This window comes from Apostichopus japonicus, chromosome 7 (assembly GCF_037975245.1).
Source record: "Apostichopus japonicus isolate 1M-3 chromosome 7, ASM3797524v1, whole genome shotgun sequence".
Lineage (NCBI taxonomy): Eukaryota > Metazoa > Echinodermata > Holothuroidea > Aspidochirotida > Stichopodidae > Apostichopus > Apostichopus japonicus.
Genome location: NC_092567.1, coordinates 20,997,784 through 21,022,409, shown reverse-complemented (window position 1 = coordinate 21,022,409; position 24,626 = coordinate 20,997,784). Strand labels below are relative to the sequence as shown.

General features: G+C 37.3%; 1 protein-coding gene and 1 pseudogene across 2 annotated transcripts in view; one reads left to right on the top strand and one right to left on the bottom strand.

The window, feature by feature from the left end:
* LOC139969703 (uncharacterized) overlaps positions 1-24,626 on the top strand; it is a 56,642-nt gene that overhangs the window by 29,034 nt on the left and 2,982 nt on the right. The window contains exon 1 of one of the 2 annotated variants that reach the window (XM_071974855.1): positions 22,071-22,501. The exons of the other annotated variant lie outside the window; for it this stretch is intronic. The gene's annotated coding sequence lies outside the window, so the exon portion shown is untranslated. Of the gene's footprint in view, positions 1-22,070; positions 22,502-24,626 lie in introns of those variants that run through there. 2 annotated transcript variants of the gene reach the window in all.
* LOC139970337 (U2 spliceosomal RNA) lies at positions 8,959-9,059 on the bottom strand (annotated as a pseudogene).

Below are 24,626 nucleotides of genomic sequence, written 5' to 3'. Positions count from 1 at the left end.
CGAACAAGCTGGCTTGGCAAGATGGCCGCTTTGATCGCTCTGCATGTCCCGTACACGATAAATGCCTTAAATAGCATAATACATTGTGGTATATATCTTCATTGGGTTATATCATGCAACATTGATTCTTCGGGAGGGAGACTTTAAGATGTTGTTCACCTTGTTGTACAAATAAAAATCAAGCAAACAAGTCAAAACTTTTGCCAAACAGTTCGTTCATGTTTCAGTACCATGGACAGTGCATGCATGCACCAATATTGATGCATTGTGCGTATAATCTTCACTGGTAGGCTTCGTTAGCCTATATACAATAAAAATGATATAGTAAGGTGATGTTCGGTGATTTATCCACATATTTAACATCGTATCACTCCAGGTGCATTGTGGGATATACATTTGATACTGCAACATATTAAATGGTGATGTTCTTAAGAATCGAATGCACAGTTCAACATATCGGTTTTGAAACAATTTCATACACAATAATAATAAATAATAAATAAATAATAAATAAATAACATAATAATACATAAATAATAAATAAATAAATCATAGTAAATAAGTTTTAAATAAATAATACATAATAAATAACATAATAATAGATAATAAATTAATTAATAATAAATTAATAATAAATCAATAAACATAATTGATCATCATTTTGCTTCAATAAACATATTTAAAAATTTCATTTTGCATGTAACAATTTTACTGGATAAAAAACCCCTTTCTGTTATATATACATGAAGTCTCTAAGTTTAGTCAGATAACACGACCTAACCTACATTAATTTCACTGTTCCATGTCAAAAGGAAATCACCCGACAAGCAAAACAGATCTATATTTAAACTTAAGAAGGAAAGAAAATGCAGTTAATTTCAGTACGCGTCCGTAACATGATTGCAGTAACAGCAAATGATTGTAAAATATATCTTGATGACATCAAAAATAGACTTCACCCGGAAACGATCTGAGAGTTTTCACTTATAGTATATATGGAGAGGTCAAAGGTTAAGTGCATCAGAAATATATGGTATAGCAATACTCATTTTTTTATATGTTTTTTATATAATTACTTTTTTATATGTTTTTTTATATAATAATATTTTTAATGATGATAATAATAATTGCTTTTTATATAACGCTTTATACCAGCGATAGGTCTCAAAGCGCTTTACAGACGTTATATTACCCCTGGTCAATGATAACCTGTCCCAGAGACAATCCCTCCAGTCGGCAGCAGTTATATATATACTGCGCCCAATCACAAGTTACCTCACGGGTACCCCATTTAACCCCTGGGTGGAGAGAGGCAAGTGGGATAAAGCATCTTGCCCAAGGACACAACGTAATGAACTAGGCAGGAATCGAACCAGCAATCCTTGGATCACGAGTCCGACGCCTTAGCCAATTGGCCACCACGGCCTCAGTAAACACCACAACGCCAGAAAGTTATCAAAATATAACGATTGTAGTAGTGTTTTGTTATCCATATTCAGCATGACAAAAGGGGAAGGTGGGGAGGAGGTGGGGGGGGGGGGGGTATTTTAGAAAGTATTGTAAATATATAGAGGATACTTGCTACATTTTTTAATGCTAGTGAATTAAAAATTCATTCAAACGAATGTAATAAATCAAATGATAACAATTTATTAACACATGAATATTCCAAATAAGGTTAGTAGAATTTATGATATTTGTTTGCAAATATTTTCGATATACTAGATATTAAAGAAGACCTTTCGAAGAGTCGTTATAAATACAAAAATGAAGCTATCCCGTTGGTTGAACTGGTGCAGATAGGTCAACTGATACAATCGGCTGTTATAAAACAATAATCTGGTAATTATCTGTTTATTAATTAATTACTACGAGGGTCCATAAATATATTAACAAATTATAAACAATTGTTTACAAATAACCATTGAGGTTAAGACTATTTCTTCCGATTGTTACAGGAAGGCGACTGGAAACACCAGCCGACGACCCTGGATAAAGTACCCTTCAACTGACCCCAAGTCAACTATTATATTTAAGTAAAGTAGTATATCTATCTATATATTTGTATATAAATATGGAAGAATCAGAGGATCAAATCGTCTGTTCAAGGATTCTTGAGCAAACGACTTGATTACAATTGATGTATACACATGGAACCCACAACACACAATTGAATCTCTTATCATGTTTGAATCGTTGTACTGGTTCCGCGACAAACTTATTATAGGAAACACATACTGACTTACCTGGTTGACCATATATAGGCTACTATCGCTATATTGGCTGATTGAAATTAACCCTATACTAGTTCCGCGAATAAATTGTGATATAAAGGTATAAAACTTGCAATGTTGAAATATAGGCTACTCGGAAGACAAAAGAAGCAACAACAGAAAAAAAAAAATATATCCCAGAAACTAAAGAGAACTGGCGAAAACACTCAGTCATTCACTCCGCAAAGGAACTGTCACTTTTCGCCTTACATCTAGGCCACATCCTTCTACAATTAAATTAAACCATCGGAAGATTTTTGGTTACACCTGCCAAATTCAATTGGCGGCGGAGACTATAGCCCTTTCGGGCGAACATTACAAGCGAATGGTCAGTCTTATTGGTTACATGACACCTTAGTGCAGCAGACGAATGCAAAACATAATAAGAATCTCTTCATTAAAGCAACATATTAGTGTACACACCATACAGTAGAACGTATAGGTGATACTGTTAACGAGGATACTACTAACCATATGAACACAACAGTAGATACACCCCCCCCCCCCCTCCCCAAGAAGGCCTAACTAACAGATATCGGTGATTACACCCAGGCGCGTAGCGAGGAATTTGCCAAGGGAGGGGCAAACCTGTATGAACATTATCAGAGCCGTAGATTCGGCATTGGAAACTATCAAAGCGTAGCGCCACTATGAGTTGGCGCGAAGCGTACAAGAACATTTTGGCCGAAAATGCCTCCAAGATCGCTGGAAATGGCACTTCCCATGCCTTGCAAGTTGCAACTAAGCATTTTCTATTTTGAAATTACTAGCGATATCATTAAAACGTACAAAAAATATGCTCAAGGGGGGGGGGGTGGGGTGGGCGGTCGCCCACTTCGCCCCCCCCCCTTTGCTACGCGCCTGATTACACCAAGTGAGCTGCTCCCATATAACCGTATTCTGGTATCATAAATGGCCAGCACAGTACAGAAAATGTTGGTGTCCTATACAAGTTTACAGTGATTTTTTTTATTTTGGACCTTTAAGGTCATTTAAAGGTTAAACTGATTCGTTCCTGATGTGTGTGATTTAGTGGAATAAAGTGATATATATCATTTCAACATATATACCTTAGTATGTTTTCAGTTTGTGTTTTAAATTTTGAGTATGGTGCCACTCAGGGGCCTAACCACGTAAACTTCTTTGTGGGTGTCAGACCCCCCCCCCCCCCGCCGCCACCCTCCCTTCCTAATAAAAAATAAGGTTCATTATATGTTATAATAACGTATAAACCACGGACGGGGGGGGGGGGGTGCACGAAATGGGTTATGTGGGCAACAGTAGTGAAGTTTTGTACCTAAACCACTGACCGCAACAGGTATAGTTCAGCAAGTATGTACATTACTGACATGAAACTAGACATGGTCAAACAAAATATCAGACGGTTTGATATTCGCATTGTTTTTCTGTCTTTTTTTTGTGGGAAATGGCCATCACAAGAAGGCCACATACCTCTGTACAAAACTCCTCTTAAGTAAATATATCTCATGTACTCGCTTGTCATAATGGGTCTGGTTCTGGATCCGGATTTTGAAAATCTCTCGACTTTACGAAAATTTTCTAAAGAGGGCAGCATTTTGCCCACCTATATTATAAACATAGGCTATTCAAGCGTATACAATTATTTCTAGCTTAACTAGTAATAGCCGTTCCAAATGGCGTTGTATAGTGTAATGCTATCATATCTAAATTTAGAATATTTGCTGTAAAATGTCTTCGGTTCAGCCTTCATATGACTTGTCGACAGTCCGGGAGGGTATATTGCCTGAACAAAGGGAGAAACAAAATCGAGTTCAAAAATCGAGTTTTTATTTGTTTCCACTTATCTCAGTTTGACATTTTATCGCAAACAGATGTTATTAGTATATAAACCATATTGTTTCTTGCAATGACTTACACCTATGATATAAAAAACGTTGTACGTCATAATTGGTTGTTTAATTTCTTGCGTTCACGAATTTATTGTAAGGGTTGTTAAATCTTCCTTGCAAGGGAAAAACAAAAATACCCAAAACAGACTATAAAAGCTCATGTTCTTGAATTTGTGTTTGTTATTAAATTGAATGGGAATTTCCCATGTCCGTCTTTTACAGAGTAGGCTATATACCTGTTTCCAAAGGTAAAGTTGTATATACTGTGCATAATATTAACATTTGCGGTAAATGTATATGACGAAATCTCCTGAAAATATATGTATGTATATATATATATATATATATATATATATATATATATATATATATATATATATATATATATATATATATATATATATATATATATATATATATATATATATATCACGTGATCATGATATACGTAACACGTGTTCAAAGTAAGAAACACTGCAGCGTTTCAGAGCTTTTAAAAGTAAAAAGTAATATAAAATAATTTAAAAGTAATATCTTTGGGTTGCCATATTTAATTGATAATACTATACCCCTACTTACGTTGTCTTTTGATACGAGCAGAAGATAAGTGTGTTTTGTAGCAAAAGGCATTGTATTAGTTCTGGGAGGGAGTATTCTCGCTAGCCCCCCCCCCCCACCCCTCCATACATCCCGGGCAATCCCTTTCGAAATTTGTTTGGTACTAACATGTTAGCGGTAAGTTTTACTTACTCTTTTTTTGTTTTGCCGAAGTCTGCTTTTGCAACGCTCGTTTTTGTTTATAATTTCGCTATTTATCTAATATGTGGTTCTCGTGGGGGAGGGGGGAGGGGGATCCCTCTTCAGAAAATTTCTTGATCCGCCACTGCTAGTAATTTGGGCGAACATGATACATGATACCTGTCGCGACCAAGAAGAAATGGTGCATTTGGGTTTATACCCCTTAAGGTCCAATCAGGCTAGCGCCTTCTGCGCATTAGACCCATGTTCAAGAAACGGTCGGAGACCTGGTGGGCCCATATGAACCACTCCTGTCAACAGTCAAACGCCGGAAATTGGCGTGGTTTGGCCACGTCACAAGGCATGACAGCATCTCCAAGGTAATACTCCAGGGCACTGTGGAGGGAGGTCGCAGACGAGGACGTCAGAGGAGAAACTGGTCCGACAACGTGAAGGACTGGAGCGGCTTGGACATACAAGACCTGCTCGCCACTGCTGCTAACAAATCTGCATGGAGGACGATGTCAGCTGCAACCGTTATGTCTCCCCGACGACTTCACAGTCATGGGACTGAGTGAGTGAGTGAGTGAGTGAGTGAGTGAGTGAGTGAGTGAGTGAGTGAGTGAGTGAGTGAGTGAGTGAGTGAGTGAGTGAGTGAGTGAGTGAGTGAGTGAGTGAGTGAGTGAGTGAGTGAGTGAGTGAGTGAGTGAGTGAGTGAGTGAGTGAGTGAGTGAGTGAGTGAGTGAGTGAGTGAGTGAGTGAGTGAGTGAGTGAGTGAGTGAGTGAGTGAGTGAGTGAGTGAGTGAGTGAGTGAGTGAGTGAGTGAGTGAGTGAGTGAGAGGCCGTAGGCAGAACAGACCATGCCCCCCCCATCCCCCTGATGTGTCAGACCATGGAGCTAACTGGTCAGAAGGACAATAATGATGGCTTTATGCAGTGTTTTTTTTTATAAACATGTTTCGGTCTTAAGAAGATAAAGTTATTAAAGTGCAGTATAAATTTATGAAGACACTAACCCTAAATTTATTAAATCCTCTATTAATGCCATGCTGAAGTCTGTTTTTCATTCCAGAGCATTTCTCGATGAAGTTAGGTATTAATTGCCTTATTTATATATACATATATAAATATTTATCAATATTTTTGATTCGCTGATTTGTTTGCGAAGATCCTATAGGTCAATTGCCGAACGAAAAGGACAGTTTAAAGTATTTCTATAGTACAGTTACTTTCAAACTGAGTTTCAAGAGGATAACTAAGAAGAAAATGGTTTTTACCATATATGACTGTATACACTTGTTTTTTCGTTTTTGTTTTTTAACTATAATCGATGTGAGCACATCGGAATTTTGTTTGACGTCCGTGTTTTCAGTGGACTCAGTAAAGTGTTTATCGCTAAGAAAGGGAAGGTATTTACAAAGTGTGAGTCTTGTTTGGTGCACTTGTCTTTCTTTGACTATAGAAGCATGTATAGAGCTATTGTAAGATTTGTTGTAAATCCTTTTGGTATTTGGAGGACACATACCTGATGGTTGTTTTTTGTCTGTCATGGACGCGGATTCACTGACTGTCTTTAAACTTAGACTATATCCCTTCAGTAAGATCCATTATTTCGTGGAATTTAAACGTTTTCAAATAAATAGGCGAACATAATATACACGTTCCTTCAACGGTTGAGTTAAGGACATAAGGAAAGAGTTAAAAAAAATAACAGATTTAGAATGTGAATAATTTTAGTTGTCAGTCTCTTAGAGGCTTCCGTTGATTCGTTACTTAGGGTTGAAGTCTGGTAACTTCTGTTACACTATAGCAGGGTCGGGCAACCTTTTTGAATGAATGGGCCAGATATAAGGAGTGAAAAATTGACTGGGCCGCACCTAACCAACAATCTGTTGTTGATTTCAAACTTTTGATTCCGAGGGCTTTCAAGCAATAGGTGTGTGTCCTTAATCTGTATTCACAAAAACATGTCATTACAGTTGATAATGAATGGGGATAATAGGCCTAACTGACAACATCATTAGTGCCGATAAATTCTAAGCAGCTAGCTCGTTTTTTTGTGATGATTTAAAATAGATTGATTTTTTTCTTTTTCTTGAGACATCTCACGGGCCGCAAAAAAATCACTGGCGGGCCGCGTGTGGCCCGCGGGCCGTAGGTTGCCCACCCCAGCACTATAGTTTTTTTTAATATTAGCATCACCAGCAAGCTATTTTGTATGAGCCACTAAGAAATATACAGTGCATACTTAATTAATGTGTATCATAAACAGTAGAGGACCTTAGATAGGCACCCTGGGGTACCCCACAGTGCATGTCCCTGAGTTCAAAGTGAACGTTTCTTAAATGGGTGTAAAATGGTATCTTTTAGAAAGTATCAATTTCATCATAGTATCTGCCTCTTAATGTTATAGAACGCTAGTTAACGTAAGAGAATGTGATGGCCAATCGTGTCGAAACTTCCGTTGAGCGGACTTATTTGGTTATAGATATTGACAATTCGTGACCTTTTAAAGGCATTGAAGACTCGCCCAAACCGCGTGCCGCGCTCTGAAAAGTTTTCTGCTTTTCGCTACAAAATGCAGACAGTAATGAAACGTGATACCTTGATATATTTAGCTGGACCTGAGATGTCCATCGCTGTATCGTTTATACACTGTGCTGTGGGTATTGACCGCAGCAGTATGTACTGACTGTACACTGTAGTGTCTAATTACCGAAGGTAGCAAGCTGTGTGCGTATTTTCTGGGATCGATGGTGGTGTCTAACACTTTTGTTACGCCTCATTCGAAACTAGGTCAGATTACCGGCATTAGACGTTTCTTTTTGCGCGAGTCTTCACACCATTTAAAGGAGAGGGATGGCATACATCCGACCTGCAGGGTCAAAATCATGTTGGAAACTGACACACGCACATTATCTGTTCCAATTTTCGCATTTCCAAATATGAGGTTTCAGTGATACTTGACCGATCCAAATTTGACACTGGCGGCCCTCAACATATTTCAAAATGGCTCCAATACACTTCCTTACTTTTTTTTTGTAGTTGTTGTTGGTACTTTCCCCTATTCTCATTACATATGACCTTTCACTTAGTTATGGGGTGGCGGCCGGGTGATAGTACATTGTGTTTGAACGACCAAGATCTCTTCCCCGCTCTAATTAATCACTGGAATTTATCACCAATAGAACGGTCGCAAACAAGCCATCAATAGGAAGTGTCCATAAGCCTGAAACAAACAAGAAACAAATCTCTGAATAAACCAACAGGAGGTATTTAACATTCCTGCCCGGTGTGATTACTAGACGAATAGGCCTAGGTCTTAATTGTTATATTGTTATCGTGTCGTTTAAAGTGTCCTATACTCTCTACCTCTCTTTCTGCGTATAGGCTATACAAAGTTTACAGCGGTACTGCACGCACCCGCCTATAAATTCGTCGATGTGTTCTTCACCCTCTTTCTCTTCGTTTTTATTCTTCTTTTTACTTTTGTGTTGCTCACGGATAATGACGGCGACATCCGGATCCAGGTCAATATATAAACCCTAATTTACATATGTAATATGATTGGTTATTCGACATCACGTGTTGATGACCATATAATTGACGCCAAAATCCATATTCTCTTCCAGTCCTTGATTTTTTCTGAGGGAGAACTCCCCCCCCCCTCCGCCCGCCCCGCGTGGGAATCATCTCCAATGACCCATGGGCCGCACCCCATTATTTTTAAATCACTGGCCCTTCACTCACTTCTGTATAGCCCTATAGTTCAACCTGCACGTAAATAAGTTGGGGACGAGGTTTAATTATTCTCACACACTTCCCCCCCCCCCTCCCCTAACATACACACATACACACGCCTTAGTAATACTTAGTAATTTGATCGGTTATAATAATCGATATTTCGTTTAATATTCAATAATACGCTGGTTAAAATTCTTCCAAAATGTTGTGTTCATCCGAATTGTGAATTAGCTATATACTTTTTAAGAAAAAGTCGCCCAGGAAAGAACCGGGGCACGAAAACCAAACTACCGAACGACTGATCCGCTCTCAACCCCAGTCCCCTTGCACCGGGACTGTGACTCAGTGTGATCATCGTCGGGTGTGTATCACCATTCCCCTTGAAAGGGAACAGATACTACACATGATCTTAGCCAAAAGGCCGAGAAGCTAATATGTCACCACCTGCGGGCTCCTACTGGACAAGAAACCGCACTTCCACTTCTAAACATTCATTATCCGAGGTAGTATAGGGCTATAGGTCTCATGTGTAACATGGTCAGGAACTATTCAAGTATAATAAAAAAAAAGCCTCAGTTGTCGCTGTGTTATTGTTGTTTTTGAATAGTTGAACGTATAACTAGTTTTATAAAGTCGAAGTCTCACAGCGGTTTTTTAGGAACAGGTATTTAAACACAATCGTGAGATAATCTCTTCGTCTATCAAAACAAAGGCACAGGAATTTCATTTTCCTTGGTTAATCGTGTCCATTTTGCCGTCACCTGTTGTTTTTTATACACGGGAAGGCACCCATCTTTATCTAAACCAAAACAGGTTTTATTACAAAAAGGGGGTCAGATAAGGACAAAGAACTGATAAAGAAGAAAATAGAATGAGAATTAAAATTCCTCTTAGATACTTATTATATGTGAATGCGATAGGAATTTTATTTGTTCAGCGTTAACCTATTGTTCTAATCATGAAAGAAAGGGCGCTAGATTCTTCGCATTCCATTTCTTTTTAAACCTATTGTGCAGACATCACGTACCCTTGGTGAATCAAAGTATTAAACTGTGTTCACATTAGTCTTGTTAAGACCCAAGTATGTACAGCCTAGTGTACCTTTCTTTTTCACATAGCTAGTTCACCGTATTTGCATATACTGCCCAGAGAACGCCCGCGGCTACGCTTTCGATTGATAATATCGGACAGATCCTCGGGCATGTAAAATACAGTGGGCAAGCACATCAGTGGCGGGGCGTCCATACAGTCAGGGCGGATGCCCCCCATGACGGACTCAAATGGACTGCTGGCGCCCTTTTCAGCTTTTACCACTTTTTACTTATTCGCGATTATTCACTTTTTTATTGCGCTCTCATCTACCTATTGACATTTTGTTGGTGAAATTTTCTGACAAAATGCTCTAACGACTATTTATTCTTCGTTTATCTGCAAATTAGCAAGGCCCAGAAAGGGTAATTTCCGGCGATCTAGGGAGTATCTTTACTCAGAAAAATTTCTAAAGCTCCGCGCCAACCTTTGGTGGCGCTCCGCTTAGATAGTGTCGAAAGCGCCCCATAAGACCTTTCTCGCCCCTAGTGACAAATACCCCTAGCTCCGCCACTGCAGCACAATCGTGGTAGGTAAAAACGGTCTCTGAGGCATGTACATTTTGCACGCGAGAAGAAGAATGTTACAAAAGACTTGGCCAAGACTATGTTCACATGGGATAACGCACTGGCACCAGATTTGCTTGTACAAGCGCGTTATCGAATGAACAGTAAAAAAAAAATTAATAATAATAATAAATAAAAAAATAAATAAAATGCAGATTATGATGAACGCTCTCCAGATCTGATTATGTTTTCGTTCGTCGACTATGGAACGCCATCTGTTTCATAATCTACGGAGAAAATATCAGTTGCCTATATATGTCAGGAAAAAAATGTAAGCCAGTTACACGTTAATATCTGCATGCCCGACGATATTAAAATCAACATGTTATGCTTCAAAATCAATATATCATAAAATAATATCAACATGTTACAGCTAAATATAAGCATGCTAAGAATATTATTAATATATATGTTTTTGAACAACCTGAGACTTCGTTTGAAGTTCGGTTTGACCCTATCGGTGTTCATATAGGCGGTGCCATCCGTTTCAAAATTTTCAGAATTTTATATCAACATGTTACGACAAAGTATCAGGGTGTTGTAATTTAACATCAGCATGTAATGGTTGATATTGATATGTTACACTTAAATATCAGTAATAATAAGTAATAATTTATTTATTATTACGACTTTTTGTTTTCAATTAACCAACGATCATGCATTGGCATTTGCCAAGCCCAAGTTTCTTTTTAAATGTATTCTTACTACGCACAGACTGTGAAACTAAGCGTATTATTATATGCATGGATTTTTGGCAATTCACCATCTTGTCGAATAAAACATTAGTTATAATAAAGTGAGTCAAATCACCCAGGATATAACCTCGATATGCAACACACACACACACATCTCTTTCTCCCCCTCCCCCGCTCGCTCTCATTCCCCAAGAGGAAATAAGAAATAAATAAATAAGAAAATGAAGGAAAACTGACCAACCATTTGTTTCTCCAAGAAAGAAATATATATATAATTTTTTTGGTATATGATTACTAAGAACATTATGTACATGATTTTGTATAAAAGTAGTTTTGTTTTGCATTCTGTTATGATATCACATGTTTCCATTCTGTTGTATGGTTGTTACTCAGTACGGTACCCTCTCCCACCTCACCCTACCCACTGGCGGATCCAAGGGGGGCCAAGGGGGGCCATGGCCCCCCCCAAAGGTGAGCCAAAAAGTGTTTCCGAACATCCGCTAAATCATATGATTGGAAATTAAAAAAATCGAGAGGAATAGCAGTGGTAGACTAGTCCAGTGGCGGCGGAACCGGGGGGGGGCTTGGGGGGCTCTAGCCCCACCCCCCAATGCAAAAGTTGAGGGGGAAAATGCATGATAAGCCCCCCCCCCCAATATTTACCAAGGCTCCGAAACGTGCATCTGCCCATTTTTCAATGCATACTTGTCGATCTGTCCGATGCACACGTATACTATATAGGTGTAATAATTTTAGTAAATGCTGGGGACCCTCGGCCCGTCCCCTGGCTATAGACCACATTTTCACCCCAACCGCGTCTTCACGCCCCGTGAAAAGTGGAAGCAGTGAGTGTGAGTATACCGGTATGCGCAACACAACTTTGTCTTAGGACAATGACTTGCCTCATTTCAGCCAGTTCTCCAACATCCACTTACTCAGTGGCGGAGCGTCCATACGATCAGGGGGCGGATGCAACCCCCCCCCCCCGACGGACTCAAAGGGACTGCTGGCGCCCTTTTCAGCTTTTCACTACTTTTTACTTATTCGCGATTATTGACTATTTTATTGCGCTCTCATCTACCTATTGACATTTGTCATATTCTGTTGGTGTAATTTTCCGACAAAATGGCAATGACACCTATTTATTCTCCGTTTATCTGTAAATTAGCAAGGCCCGGAATGGGTCATTTCCTACAATCTATAGAGTATCTTTACTCAAAAATTTTCTGTACGCTCCGCGCCAACCTGTGGTGGCGCTCCGCTTAGATAGTGTCGAAAGCGCCCCCCCCCCTCCCGACCAATACCCCTAGCTCCGCCACTGCCCTTACTACACTCAAAAACGTCCTTGCGAGTACACTACGAGTAATAGCTACTCTCTTAAAACACCATCGAATATACAAATTACAATGTTTTTACAGACTTTCTCGTGCAATCTGAGAAATTGCAGGCTTGAGACCCATATTTTAGGGCTAGGTATTCGCAGCATAAAACACTCAGGAAGTGCCGTTTCCGGCCATCTGGGGGTTTGAAAAAACCTAAAATTTTATTGTACGCTCCGCGCCAACCGATGGTGGCGCTCCGCTTAGATAGTCTCCACACATTAGCCCCCAATAATTTTTCCGTTCCGCCGTGCCTGGACTAGTCTAAACCTTTTCGTTTTCTGATTTAAAATTAAATGCAGAGCTCCCAACTGACCCGCATTTCGCGGGAATTAGACCCGCATTCTAACACCCAAACCCGCTGACCCGCATAAGCGTCCGAAAAAAACCGCATTGTAATTGTCAAGTATACATAAAAAAATTTGCATCAAATTTTGACTTAGCAACCATCATTTCTTTAGCATTTAGCATAAAAGAGTATAAAACCTCCTTTACAGCATCATTTGGACCTCAAATTAGCCTATATTTCTTTTCATTGGGGCGAGCAGCGAACATTTTCATGCCGCGGGAATGAATGAATTATCACCTACTATTCAATTTCTTGATGTTACACACAAAAAAATGCATATTTCTCAGAACATTTTGGGTGACAAAAGCCTTTCTAAGTGCCACCATTTTACATGTAGGCATCACCAGGATTCCAAAAAAAATCAAAAGGGGGAGGGGGACACCCCCTCCCCTTATACCCCTCCCCCAGGACGGCGATTCGTGGCATGGACCAGCATTTGCCTTCTCAAGAGTTGGGAGCTATGTAAATGTATGAGCATGAGGATTTACAGTTTAACATCATTTTGCAGTTACAGGCTGGTTGTAAGAAATCTATAACCTATGAGAAATAAAATTTCTTGAGAAAGATGATCCCAACTTTGTTTTATAAATATTTTAGAAAATTACACCTGGGAAACATTTTTTTTAGAAGTAAATTAACATCACCATTGTACACTTTTGTCGCACCAAATTGCACCTGAGGGCATCAGCAATAGAAAATTTTCCAAAGGGGAGGGGGCACCCCCTCCCCTTAGACCCCTCCCCCATATCACTCTAATGCCACTTTGGCCCCTCCCAAACAAAGGTCCTGGATCCGCCAGTGACCCTACCCCACCCCTAGCTATGTAAACCGGTCATCAAACACGGCTGGAAAACGTTTCAATCTGTCTCCTAATGTAATAGGCCTATTGTATTAACTGTTGTAAGGTATACTCGTATATACTATAACAAATCACAGCATGTTACAGTATTTGGTTTCTGTCAGCCGCAGTGTCATTAATCCCTCCCGACCCCCCACGTAATACAAAAATCGGCTAATTACCCCCATGTGTAATCAATCCCCAGTTTGGGAGTCGTATATATAGCTAGCTATACGGTGCATAGCTTGACCATTCGCATCTTAGATATGATGACGTCACTTAATCCTTTGATTGACCCTGTGATATAACGCGCTGCTAGCTCTTGTGATTTATTAATAATATCTTTAAAACAATGTTCAGTTGTGTATAAAAATAGTAAACGTTTAATGACTGTGGGAGGAATATTTACCCAATAAATATATCATCTTAGACCTATTTATGTTTCTTTTCTTTACTTCCCTTTTTTTATTTTTTATTATCATTACTATTTTATTACTCTCCTTTTTCTTTATTTTGATTTCACAAGATGTCAAGAATCAATAGTTGCCCATTAGTAGTTACAGATAACGTTTATTGTCAATAACCAATTTAGAAATTAAAAACAAAACATAAAAAAAAACCAGAAGTAGGAGGGTGGGCGGTGAAGAGATATTTACGTAGAGACGCGTAGACAAGGGAACGTGTTTTATTGAGCTATAACTTTGTGTCTCCGCAAAGCTGTCCAATATTTAATCGCGATCGATAATGTACTTAACCAATTTTTTTTTTACGATGAAACCTCTTAACGCCGTGACGCGAGGCATTCCTGTAGCCTTATTTTAAGACAGTTGTATAAGTGGCGTTTAAAGTGATAACCCATCATTAAGGCTAAGATCATGCATATGTATAGTTTCTAGTTTCCTGACTCGAAATACACATTTTGACGATGATCACCACACAGTCACGATGTAAGAAGACTGGGCCTTGAGAGTGGTGGATCAGTCGTTTTTCGTGCCCAGGTTCTTTCTTATGGAACGCCAAAAGGACCACAGTGACATGTACTACTACTAATTTGACATGTACTACTACTAATTCGAAGTGTAATACATGTAAAATGTCGCGTACTACTACTAATTCGAAGTGTACTACATCTAAAATGTCGCGTACTACTACTAATTCGAAGTGTACTACATCTAAAAAGTCACGTACTACTACTAAATTGGAGAGATGGCGCTATTCACAATCTTTCCGATACCATGTCATCGAGTTGCGCATCTGCATTAAAATAATGATGAAGAAAACATTTTCTTTAATACTCTGTTGATTCAAATGTCTATTTTACAGTTTATACCTTTAAGGTCTGTGGCAAATATAGAAAATAGCATATAGTTAGGCACAGCTGGGGAATCAAAAGCATTCTTGACATTTCAATGACGGGAAAATTGCTGCTTGTGAATAATCGTGATAATAATAGAATAATAATAATAGTATAACTGACACGTACACATATACTCCTAATCCTACGCATACTAAGCTCTGCATATACACACATTACTGTGCCAAAATCTAAATTTAAACGGTAACGTATATTTGGGCTCTTAAGTTATGCTCGGAATTAATCCATGACCTAGTACTATAGTAGGCCTATATTCAGGTCCTTTGTAGAACACCTAAAATGCATACGGTTAGACATGTATATAATTTAAACAAGTAGCAGTTTTGGAATATCATTTAAATTAGACACTATATCCTAGCCGCAGCCTGGCCTAGCATATAGAAAAAGGCTAGGAAGCCTAACTTTAGCTCATTAACAGTAGCACCTCTTTTACACACATATATATATATATATATATATATATATATATATATATATATATATATATATATATATATATATATATATATATCAAATACACCAGTTTTAACTCTTGAAATTGATATACTATTATTATTATTATTATAACAGATTATTAAAGAAAATGTTTTCTTCATCATTATTTTAATGCAGATGCGCAACTCGATGACATGGTATCGGAAAGATTGTGAATAGCGCCATCTCTCCAATTTAGTAGTAGTACGTGACTTTTTAGATGTAGTACACTTCGAATTAGTAGTAGTACGCGACATTTTATATGTAGTACACTTCGAATTAGTAGTAGTACGCGACATTTTAGATGTAGTACACTTCGAATTAGTAGTAGTACGCGACATTTTACATGTATTACACTTCGAATTAGTAGTAGTACATGTCAAATTAGTAGTAGTACATGTCACTGTGGTCCTTTCGGCGTTCCATACTTTCTTGGGTGATTTTTCTTAAAGAAAAAGTTCCCTTTATCTGTTAATTTAACTATGATCACACAGTCACGGACTCGATGCCCGATGTAGGGGGACTGGGGGTTGAGCATGGATTAGTCGTTTTTAGTGCCCAGGTTCCCTTATCTCCAGATTTAACTATGATCACACAGTCACAGACTCGATGCTTGTTGTAGGGGGACTGGGTGTTGAGAGTGGACCAGTCGTTTTTCGTGCCCAGGTCCCCTTTATCTCTAGATTTAACTATGATCACACAGTCACAGACTCAATGCTCGATGTAGGGGGGACTGGGGGTTGAGAGTAGATCACTCGTTTTTCGTGCCCAGGTTCCCTTTATCTCCAGATTTAACTATGATCACACAGTCACAGACTCGATGCTCGTTGTAGGGGGGACTGGGGGTTGAGCGTGGATTAGCCGTTTTTCGTGCCCAGGTTCCCTTTATCTCCAGATTTAACTATGATCACACAGTCACAGACTCAATGCTCGATGTAGGGGGACTGGGGGTTGAGAGTGGATCGGATAAGTATAGTTTGGTTTTCAGGCCAAAGTTTTATCTTGGTGACTTTTCTTAAAAAAAATAAGTGTAACATTTCACCATGTTGAGTCATACTTCCGGGTATAAGAGCAACTGGTTGACAATACTAAAAGCAACATATTGACCAATTTCTTCTATTTTGTGACTATATAAATAGAGAGAATAATAATAAAAAAAAACTTGCAAGCCACCTCCTGCTCTGTAAGAATTTCACTAGTAATGATAGCCGCATCCTTTATTCATTTTGGTAAAATAATAACGAAATTTTATGATTATTTTTTAACCTTACCGATGACCCTATAATTCTCACTCGCATTGCAGGCACAGCCATGCGGCTATACTAGAAAATGTGGGAGCAATATACATCTATATTAAAATTCTTTTGCAATAATTGACCACGATTTTTTAGCCCCCATAAATATTTACTCTCCCCCGCCACCATTAAAAGTAATTGGTAGGCCGAGTGATAATAGTCCTCATATACATTTCACCAACCAGTGGTATGACGTCACAACTAAATTTTTTGAACGATCGAATTCCGGTAGAATGACATTCGTTTTTTTTTTCCACTTTTATATCCGCTGACCTTTCACCTAAAGCTGTGCTTTTAAATACTCCCGTGCGATGTTTGATTATAAGTGGACATTGCATGAGTTACATCATCTCACGTCCAGTACCCATGCCCAGTTCTGCGAGTATTTTGAACACCGAACTGGTGTGATCACGTGATGATAATTTTTGGATAAAAAGTCTTTTTTCGAATGTCACAGCAAAGTTGGCATTGTCGATTGATTAGATCATTGGTTTATGTGTGACTGGATACGACAACTAGGCCTTGTTTGTACAGTTTATGCAAATCTTTTTTGAAAGGAATTGACATTTTTTAAATTTTGTTATACTATATGAATATGCGAGTTTTTTAATGAGGCCATACGGAAATGAGATATATATGTGCGAATGCGTTTAAAACTTCCCAAATTATCGCATATAAAGTGGTTGGAAACCGATAGATTCCATAATCGCAATAGAAATAATGCAATGATATACTTCTAATTGAAATACTCGCATGGTATTTCATAGTTATATATTTAAAAAAAAAGATAAGTAAAACTGACTTATCCTCGTGTTATTAAATATCTGATAATGTTACCTTGAATCCTTCTCCGTCTTTTCCAATATCGGATAAAAAACACGATTCCTATAGGTAGAGAGTGTTGTGTAAGTGAGCACGTAACTTTCAAGTCTAAGCAAAATTGACCATCGCTGACAATTTCATGGGAGGAGGCTGACGTTGCGACAAGGATTCACGAAGAAACAACAGCTTCTCTTGTACCAGTTGTTCCCATATTGCTGTGCATATAATAAATTGGGGGGGGGGGGGCGGGAAGGGCAACATGTCAAATCAAAACATATGGGGCAGCGGCCCCCTTGTTCAGTACAGTCATAAGGTCATGGACAGAATACCATCTCTTTGCAATATTAAACTAATTTGATAACAGTTCATATAACATACAGAAATACAAATTCCACGCTAACAAACCGACCTTTATGGACAGGGCGGTTACGATTTATATTGTAACCACCATTGCTGGTGAACCTTACGTTATTCCATAGCATGACACGTTGGAAGTGATTACGTAACATGGATGGTCCATTCTTCAATCATAATAGTTCAAGTGAGACGCGTTTAAAATATATCACTTTATTTGTAAAAAAAAAAAAAAAAATTAGAAGAACACATGAAATTGTATATTTAGGAAGTTATATAATAAATCATGAGGTTCGCTTTTAAGATTGAGACCATACCAGGGTTTTGCGTTGCCTGGAAATTTACGTAATGATATATTCTGGTATCAACTATGACGTTTAGACACGTAAGTTTCTACATTTAGAACCCAACAAAGAACTTGAAAATTCCCGTCAAATTGCTCTACCGGATAAGCGTCGAGGAAAGAATGTCAATAGCCCTCAAGGGGGAAGTAGCGAACTTGTGATTCTAGGAAAGAGAATTAAATAAAAGAAAGAAATAAAGAAATATAGGAGTAACGGAAAAACTGTTAACAGCTATGCTGCATATATATATATATATAAATATATATATATATATATATATATATATATATATATATATATATATATATATATATATATATATATATATATAATATATATATATATATATATATATATATATATATATATATATATATATATATAAATATATATATATATATATATATATAAATATATATATGTATATATGTATATATATATATATATATATATATATACATATATATATATATATATTTATATATATATATATATATATATGTGTATATATATATATATATATATATATATATTAGTTTTTATAATATTAACTTATTGCTTATGTTGAAAGAAACTGCAGTGTGTGGGACAAACAACATATAAATGATAACTGATTAAGATTTGCTCTACACAATATCATCACAAATCATTTATAACCGCGAAATTTGTTAAAAGCGGATGAGATTTCTTTAATGATTTTACACTATCACTCTCTTGTTTGGCTTAGAGTAATTATTGCTGGTTGAAGCGGGGGTTAAGTTTACACCTAAAAGACAAATAAGTTATGGTATGCTATGATAATACCGCGTTTCGGAAACCAAAGCCTATCATACTTTTGAAGGAAGCTATTGGACAACACATCCTAATTAAACTGTGCGGTGAGAAGTACGGTCATTTATAACATTCTATGACGTCACGAGCTTCCTCCGGATATCTACTACCGCAAGGTCAAAGGTCATGATAATATCGCAAGTCGATTGCGATGTACAAACTGTTTGTAATACGCAGGATATGCAGTACACTACGGATCTGTACTTCGCTACTTCCCGCCTTTTTTCTTTCTTTTTTTCCTTCAAAATCAAATGAAAATAAAGAGATTTGAACTGGTCACTTGCTAAAAGAATGTCATATACAAAACGGAATGATATGCATGTTAAATTTTGAACATAACCATTCACCCAGAACCTATAGGTCAAATTTTCTAGTTGTCACTGTTCAAGAGTTCAACCTCTACCGAGTTGACGCAAGCATGCAGCAACGAACAACTCTTCAAGGGAAGTCAAGTTGATATAGGTAAATCCCCTTTAAGAGATAACCGACGGCTTTTGCATCATCAAAACTTGTACAGAAACAAGCTTCCGGTCTGAAAGGAACATTCTGTTGGCAGTTGATTATCAATGCTGTTTTCTAAACTTGATTTCATCTGATTTATTTATGTGTTTTTTGTTGGCAAAGTGGACTGGGATAAAGTTGATGTAAATACGTCTAGAGAATATTTGGCTGGTTATTTAAGTGATAACGTGACGTTGTAGATTTTATCAACAACTCGCTCTAACTGTCTGTAATAAGGGGAAACTGTCTATAAATATGAAGAAACTTTACGGATGTACGGTTGCGACATCAGTACACAATCTTGAGTCAAAAGGTTTTTTCTCTATTCCACGAAACGGTTAGATAATGTGTTTTCAAGTGTACCCAATAAAAAAAAAATCATTTACGTTAATCGAAAATGGAAAACTTTGGGGTGTGGTTAAAGATGTTCATAAACGAAGCTTACATCCTTTTCTCAAACCGCGGTATACCGACTGAGATATCTTAACGGAAGTAAAGTAAACACCTGAGGCACCACTCAGATGCAATTGGCGATTTTGTTGAACAAATCTTCTGTTCATTCTGGTATATTGTCAAAATGTTGACCTAATGCAATTCCATATATATATATAAATATATATATATATATATATATATATATATATATATATATATATATATATATATATATATATATATATATATATATATATATATATACATACTTTCTACTGTTTTCTTCGATTGATATATTTTAGAATCATATTGAACTATTCGTGAAACGTGCCACTTTTGATACCTTCTGAAAGAACCTACACAAATAAATCCTTTAGTCACGCAATAAAAAAGGTAACTCCCCCCCCCAATAAAAAATAAATAGAACACAGGAAAACATATTCTATATCACTGATTCGTTCCAATTTGGTCACTTCTTCTTTCCTTTATCATTATTTGTTTCTTTGGTCCAATTTAAGGACCTCTCTCTAACCATCTGGGCCATAGGGGGCCATTTCTCAACTTCACCGGCGTCCAGTCCGCGGTAAAACGTTCACAAGGGACAGTTTCTTTACATTTAAACCACTCTTCCACGGGCCCAGGACGCCCTTTCCATTCTAAGGTTCATGTCCCTCAGCTTGAATCAGCCTGGGGTGAATCTGGGGTGAATCTAGAATTTAGTCCCCAACTGTTGAATTCTGTTCAAGTCAACTCATAGAAAGAGCGGCTCTTTAGACAGAGATTATACGCATGCGTAATATGCAGCTGATGGCAGTCTCTTTAGCTCTCTGTGGTATAGGCTTATCACCCATAGAGAATTTTACTGGCGCGATAACGTTCAAACACATTCTCAAAATATTTTGTTTATTAGGGGAAGGCTTTCATTATACACCACTCTCGAGAGGATTGGAATTCGCCGTCACCATTATGAGATCCCCGTCCAGTTAACCTTGACACTACAGCCGTTGTTTGTAAGGCATCATCTTTATCTTACGTTGAATTACCTAGACAGGTCCTCATGGGGGTGGGGTGGGGTGGAGGTGGTATATTTTGTAGCATGGACACTGACATCACACTATGGAAATTAATAGAATTGCATGGATCCAAAGAGGAATCTAGTATAGACTTAAACTACCCCCTTCCCTCCCGTCTCTTCCCCTCTTCACCTCTTCACCTAATCTCCATGGCCCTCACGCTCTACTCCTCTACCCCCATCCCACCCATCCCCACCTAGCGCAAAACAACAGACAATACTATAAAACATTGCCAAGCAATTCAAAAATTAAATTATCACTTGACTTCACGTTTTACTTAATTGCCACATTGAACTTTTTCCCAACCCCATCCACACCCCCTCCCCCACCTCCCCCGCCCCACCGCTTATGTACACTAAATTCTGAACCGTTCGAACAACCCTGGTGGCATATCTTGTAAATCGGGATATATTTCTAATGAACGTGCACCATACGACCTAAACATAGGCCGATCAGTATACCTTCACGTAATGCCTATGACAATTAGTTTACCCCTGTCGTGGGTGACATCTGTGAAATACCTTTTCAATAGTAATTCAATGCATATCCAATGAAAATTTCCGACTTGTTAATCCGGTCATTACCATTAAGACATTTCCTTAATCCTCCTTATACCTTCCTTCCCTTTCCAAATTCAACCCTGAACGTATCCAAATGGTTCGTAAGCTTTTTTTTTTTTTTTTTTTTTAAGTTTGACTTGTTAGCATTCCAACTGGGTATTTATCCAAAACTATCAACATTTACATTCCAGTGACTCCTTTGAATTTCAATATATATATAAAATATATATATCGCAGTTTTATATCTATATATATATATATATATATATATAGATATAGATATATCTTAAAAACCTCAGTCAGGTGAAACTAAAGTATAACAATATAATTATAAAGTTCAGTTACTGCGCACGCGCAGTGTATATTTGTATATTTGTAGCTTATGCTTTTCCTCGTGTTGTTGCCTTCACATGCTTTCGCACCTGCGGCGCTGAGATAGATATAACACGGAAGCTGAAACGACGAAATTCAGTTATTTGACCAACCGTGACAGCGTTCAGCTCGTGAAAAGTTAGATAGGAGCTGTATACCATTGAAAATCACCGTCTATCAATTGAAGATTTTTATATTCTATCTTCGTTATATATATAATATATATATACAATTTTTTAGAAGATCAGTATAGTTGGAATATATTACAACGTACAATCGACATAAAGTGGATCATAAATTCTTCTCGACCTGTGAAAGTGGAATCATCGGCATAAATATCATTTCATGAAAACAATATCGAGGTCTCTTTTGAAGGATTCGCTCCTGGAAAGAAGGGGGGAAACCGAAACCCGAAAACAAGGAACGTTCTTTCTTTTTATACATCTGTGCTGTGGTTTGAATTTGCATATCAAGATTATCACAGCTAAAAACGCGAGGAATAACAGCTCATAACTTCTTGTTGGTATGTAATATATTTTAACTTTTTTTTTGCTGATTATATATATCTCCGCTCTCGTTAGACGATATGCCACAAAATGATATAAAGTTTTTTTTTTAATTACAATAACTACGTCAGCCCCGATTCTTATATTCAAATATGTACAGACAAGTTGAATCAAACTTTCAAACATTGGAAGGGGTTTAGCTTTCATCTGTTTTCCTTTTATGGACACACTAACGATTGCAGGCGTCATTAAAAGTTTTTTCTTGAAAGTTTGTTTGCATCAAGTGTTGACTACAATTACCATCAAATGCTTTAACTAACTGAAATTATACCTTTTTTTTCTTTATTATAAAGTTGTAAACTTAGATCGTGCTGTTAACACAAGTGTTATACTTCGATTTAATTATTATCTATATCAATTTTGCTTCCGTTTTAATTCTTTTTAACTTGTAATATTTCTTTTGATTTATTCATGAAGTGAACATTTTAGCTAATATTTTTGATGTTCATTAAGCTATATGCTAATTATTTGAATCCACACCACTTACAACACTTAAGAACAGTTTATGTCTGCATAAACACTGATATACATGTTATATTTATTTTGTAGGGGGAGGGGAAGGGGGTGATTTGTGTGCGGGGGGGGGGGGTCGGCCTTTTGACTGCTGCTGTAACATATTCATAAATAATAACTGTTTTAAGGTCCTAATGAAAATGGGTTTTTTTGCATTAATCCTCTTATAAGGTGGCCAATCAATTTTTTTATAAACAACTATAATATTTCATACAATTTCTCGTGCAATGCAAAAGTAAACATTTATTTGATATTATAATTTTGTAAAGTTTTTTTGGGGGTGTGCTTGTATCATAAACTAACTCATATTCATTATATTAGCTATCACGTGAGAAATTCGTCCTTTTGGGTGCATTTATATTTTTGACGGGATAGAAATGATCAGCTGTGCTTTAGATTCGTCACGGCGATATTTTGGAACCGTAACTCGATACATAATCACATGTTGTTTTGTTTCTTTAAGATGTCAGAAGAAACATGAACTTGAAAAATGAGAAATAATTTTTTTTCACCCCGAAAAGAACTCAACTCTGCATGTAAGAATGATATAGCTATATGGTTTACTAATATGACATTAGCCTCGACGATCAGTCTACCTAAAGTAAAAATAAACTCATCTTAAATTTCAGACAAAATATTTTTAGCAAAGAAAATAAGGAGAAGAAGAAAAAGAAGATGAAAAGGGAAAGGGAAAAAGGGAAAGGGAACGGAGAGAAAGATTCAGAAATAAAATCGACTATAAATAAATCAGATTTATTTTGCATAGAAATAACACATAACGTTGAGATCCTTCCGTTTGGCTTTCACTGTCTCCTTTCTGGGGGGGGGGGGGGGAGGGAGGAGAGGGAGGGGAGGGACATGGGCAGGGCGAATGGACAAGGACAGCGGATATGGTCGTATATATCGTGCAAAAATAATTATTTTTTTTAGTTTCTCAACTAAAAGAAAAGAAAACCATATCCACATTAATTTATTCCTCACACTGAATTAGAAAGAATTTAGAAAAAAGGGGAAAAAAAGAAGAAGCCAGTTTTGCGTATAAAATGGCGGATCTGGACTGTTTCAAATTGAGACATTTCAACACTTAATGCATTATATAGAGAATGACGTCAAAATTTGCATTTTTTTAATTAATTAATTAAAAAAAAAAAGAACAGAACTTTGTCGTGTAAATTGTTAAATTGTTCATATTTTACTTTTCTGTCTATTTATTAATTTATTATTTATTCCCTTATTTCTTTATTTCCTTATTTCTTTATTTCTTTATTTCCTGTTCCCGACCTAATTCAAAGTGGTATACAGTTTATCCGCCTGGTTTTTTTCTTCTTGTTTCTTCTTGTGTGTGTGCTTGGCATTGTCAGATCCAACAGAAAACTTCCGTGCAAGGCAGTGTCAATTTCTTCAGCTCATGTCAGCTCCTAGATCTTTATATGTCACCTCTCGTGTCTTGTATTGACCATATGGACGTCACCCCTACAAGCCTAGCGGCCCTTACTGACAAATACCGTCAATTTTCTCAATTTTCGACGGTCAGGGGGAGCGAATGACGAGAGAGTTTTTTTTTATAAT